Consider the following 4,712-nt stretch of genomic DNA (forward strand, 5'->3'; position numbering starts at 1 on the left):
AATAGTGTTTCTGGTCTCCTCCAGTTAGTTGATAAATAGTGTTTCTGGTCTCCAGTTAGTTGATAAATAGTGTTTCTGGTCTCCTCCAGTTAGTTGATAAATAGTGTTTCTGGTCTCCTCCAGTTAGTTGATAAATAGTGTTTCTGGTCTCCAGTTAGTTGATAAATAGTGTTTCTGGTCTCCAGTTAGTTGATAAATAGTGTTTCTGGTCTCCTCCAGTTAGTTGATAAATAGTGTTTCTGGTCTCCAGTTAGTTGATAAATAGTGTTTCTGGTCTCCTCCAGTTAGTTGATAAATAGTGTTTCTGGTCTCCAGTTAGTTGATAAATAGTGTTTCTGGTCTCCAGTTAGTTGATAAATAGTGTTTCTGGTCTTCAGTTAGTTGATAAATAGTGTTTCTGGTCTCCAGTTAGTTGATAAATAGTGTTTCTGGTCTCCTCCAGTTAGTTGATAAATAGTGTTTCTGGTCTCCTCCAGTTAGTTGATAAATAGTGTTTCTGGTCTCCAGTTAGTTGATAAATAGTGTTTCTGGTCTCCAGTTAGTTGATAAATAGTGTTTCTGGTCTTCAGTTAGTTGATAAATAGTGTTTCTGGTCTCCAGTTAGTTGATAAATAGTGTTTCTGGTCTCCAGTTAGTTGATAAATAGTGTTTCTGGTCTCCAGTTAGTTGATAAATAGTGTTTCTGGTCTCCAGTTAGTTGATAAATAGTGTTTCTGGTCTCCAGTTAGTTGATAAATAGTGTTTCTGGTCTCCTTCAGTTAGTTGATAAATAGTGTTTCTGGTCTCCTCCAGTTAGTTGATAAATAGTGTTTCTGGTCTCCAGTTAGTTGATAAATAGTGTTTCTGGTCTCCTCCAGTTAGTTGATAAATAGTGTTTCTGGTCTCCAGTTAGTTGATAAATAGTGTTTCTGGTCTCCAGTTAGTTGATAAATAGTGTTTCTGGTCTCAGTTAGTTGATAAATAGTGTTTCTGGTCTCCTCCAGTTAGTTGATAAATAGTGTTTCTGGTCTCCAGTTAGTTGATAAATAGTGTTTCTGGTCTCCAGTTAGTTGATAAATAGTGTTTCTGGTCTCCAGTTAGTTGATAAATAGTGTTTCTGGTCTTCAGTTAGTTGATAAATAGTGTTTCTGGTCTCCTCCAGTTAGTTGATAAATAGTGTTTCTGGTCTCCTTCAGTTAGTTGATAAATAGTGTTTCTGGTCTCCAGTTAGTTGATAAATAGTGTTTCTGGTCTCCTTCAGTTAGTTGATAAATAGTGTTTCTGGTCTCCTCCAGTTAGTTGATAAATAGTGTTTCTGGTCTCCAGTTAGTTGATAAATAGTGTTTCTGGTCTCCTCCAGTTAGTTGATAAATAGTGTTTCTGGTCTCCAGTTAGTTGATAAATAGTGTTTCTGGTCTCCTCCAGTTAGTTGATAAATAGTGTTTCTGGTCTCCAGTTAGTTGATAAATAGTGTTTCTGGTCTCCTCTGGTCTCCAGTTAGTTGATAAATAGTGTTTCTGGTCTCCAGTTAGTTGATAAATAGTGTTTCTGGTCTCCTCCAGTTAGTTGATAAATAGTGTTTCTGGTCTCCAGTTAGTTGATAAATAGTGTTTCTGGTCTCCTCCAGTTAGTTGATAAATAGTGTTTCTGGTCTCCAGTTAGTTGATAAATAGTGTTTCTGGTCTCCAGTTAGTTGATAAATAGTGTTTCTGGTCTCCTCCAGTTAGTTGATAAATAGTGTTTCTGGTCTCCTCCAGTTAGTTGATAAATAGTGTTTCTGGTCTCCAGTTAGTTGATAAATAGTGTTTCTTGTCTTCTACATATTAACTTTAGAGCAACATCTCTATATCATTCAGCAGCAGAGTCAATCACTCTGTTTTCCTGACACACACACACACTAACTTCAGCTGCAGAGTCAAACTTTTGTTTTTCCTGACCTACCACCATATCAGTATTGCAAGGTCACTAAGTCTAGTGTTTAGGTGTGTGTGTGTGTGTGTGTGTGTGTGTGTGTGTGTGTGTGTGTGTGTGTGTGTGTGTGTGTGTGTGTGTGTGTGTGTGTGTGTGTGTGTGTGTGTGTGTGTGTGTGTGTGTGTGTGTGTGTGTGTGTGTGTGTGTGTGTGTGTGTGTGTGTGTTCTGCCACGTATCTCAGACCTGAGTGTTTATCCAGAAAACATGATTAGTCAGACAGTAATAAACGCTGGCAGAGTGATGGGTCGATGATGGACAAGACTGTAATCTGTGCCCACACTTGGCTCTACAGATTCCCCAACACACACACACACACACACACACACACAAAACACACACACACACACACACACACACACACACACACACACACAAGCCTCAAGCCAAATCGGGACAGAGTGACTCTGAAGTTGAGGCCTGTTGGGTTTGGCTGAGTGTGGATGTCAGAGAGGAGAGATTCATGGTGTTTAATATGCAGCGCAACAGATGAGTGAAAAACCAGACACACACACACACGCGCCTACTCACACACACCACACACAAACAGTTATGCATCAGTATTGAAAGTCGCCGGTTGGCTGCTTGGTCGCCGGGGCCTCAATCGTTGCTAAGCGAGGAGTCAGGTCACAGAAGAAACTGTCTCAGGCCGTTTATACAGACAGCGGTTAGAGTGGAGTCCCATCAGAATACACCTGAGCCCCAACATCATTAACACTGTATATAACACCATAGAGATTTCACTGAGACAGAGGGGGAGGAGAGACAGATAGGAAGAGACCGGAAGAGTAGGAGAGAGACAGGAAGAATGGAAGAGAGAGAGAGAGAGGAAGAATAGGGGGTAGAGAGAGGAAGAGTAGGAGAGAGAGAGGAAGAGTAGGGGAGAGAGAGGAAGAGTAAGGGGAGAGAGAGGAAGAGTAGGAGAGAGAGAGGAAGAGTAGGGGAGAGAGAGGAAGAGTAGGGGGAGAGAGAGGAAGAGTAGGAGAGAGAGAGGGAAGGAGTACGAGGGAATGAGATGAAGAGTAGGAGAGAGAGGGGAAGAGTAGGAGAGAGAGATATGAAGAGTAGGATGGAGAGAGAGGAAGAGTAGGAAGGAGAGAGAGGAAGAGTAGGAAGGAGTGAGAGGAAGAGTAGGAGCGAGAGAGATGAAGAGTAGGCGAGAGAGAGGAAGAGTAGTAGAGAGAGAGGAAGAATAGGAGAGAGAGAGAGGAGGAGTATGAGGGAGAGATGAAGAGTAGGAAAGAGAGAGGAAGAGTAGGATGGAGAGAAAGGAAGAGTAGGAAGGAGAGAGAGGAAGAGTAGGAGGGAGAGAGATGAAGAGTAGGCGAGAGAGAGGAAGAGTAGAAGAGAGAGAGGAAGAATAGGTGAGAGAGAGAGAGGAGGAGTACGAGGAAGAGAGATGAAGAGTAGGAGAGAGAGAGGAAGAGTAGGAGGGAGAGGGATGGAGAGAGAGGAAGAGTAGGAAGGAGAGAGAGGAAGAGGAGGATGGAGAGAGAGGAAGAGTAGGAGGGAGAGAGGGGAAGAGTAGGAGGGACAGAGAGAAGAAGAGTACGAGGGAGAGAGAGGAAGAGCAGGAAGGAGAGGAAAAGGAAGAATAGGAGGGATAGAGAGGAAGAGTAGGAGGAATAGAGAGAGGAAGAGTAGGAGGGATAGAGAGAGGAAGAGTAGGAGGGAGAGGGAAAGGAAGAGTATGACGTTGGGTAAGAGAGAGAAATGCTATCAGTTCAGTTCAGAATCTCCTCCTGACTCAGTTAAGCTACGGAGACCAACTAGATCTCACAGTCTCACGTCAGAATTAAACGTTCATCCATGTTTTTCAAACATAACATTTTGTTTAAATCTGAGTCGTTAAGGTTAGGCATTAACTGTGAATGGTTAAGGTTAGACATTAACTGTGAATGGTTAAGGTTAGTCATTAACACTGAATGGTTAAGGTTAGGGTTAAGGTTAGACATTAACTCTGAATGGTTAAGGTTAGTGTTAAGGTTAGACATTAACTCTGAATGGTTAAGGTTAGACATTAACTCTGAATGGTTAAGGTTAGACATTAACTCTGAATGGTTAAGGTTAGACATTAACTCTGAATGGTTAAGGTTAGGGTTAAGGTTAGACATTAACTCTGAATGGTTAAGGTTAGACATTAACTCTGAAGGGTTAAGGTTAGACATTAACTCTGAATGGTTAAGGTTAGACATTAACTCTGAATGGTTAAGGTTAGACATTAACTCTGAATGGTTAAGGTTAGGGTTAAGGTTAGTGTTAGACATTAACTGAATGGTTAAGGTTAGACGTTAACTCTGAATGGTTAAGGTTAGACATTAACTCTGAATGGTTAAGGTTAGACATTAACTCTGAATGGTTAAGGTTAGTCATTAACTCTGAATGGTTAAGGTTAGGGTTAAGGTTAGGGTTTTAAACTCTATCTCAGGATTGATCCTCTGGAATGAAACACCTCTCTGCCCTCCCCGTCCACAACACCCTGCAGAACTGAACCCTACTGGAAGGTAACAGCCTCACCGTTGCCCCTAGTGGCCAGACTCTACATCTTCTCCCCACATCCTCAAACACGGATCAACCCCGAATACTATTGTATCACAGGTGACTTCGCTGATGAAAACCCTCCCTCTCCTCTCCATTAACTCTGATTCCTCTCCTCTCCTCTCAGGTTCCCTCTCCCTCTCCTCTCCTCTCCTCTCCCTCCCTCTCTCCCCCTCCCTCTCTCTCTCTCCCTCTCTCTCACTCCCTCTCTGGTTCCCTTAGTCTC

This window comes from Oncorhynchus masou, chromosome 5 (genome assembly GCF_036934945.1).
Source record: "Oncorhynchus masou masou isolate Uvic2021 chromosome 5, UVic_Omas_1.1, whole genome shotgun sequence".
In the NCBI taxonomy this organism is placed as follows: Eukaryota; Metazoa; Chordata; class Actinopteri; order Salmoniformes; family Salmonidae; genus Oncorhynchus; species Oncorhynchus masou.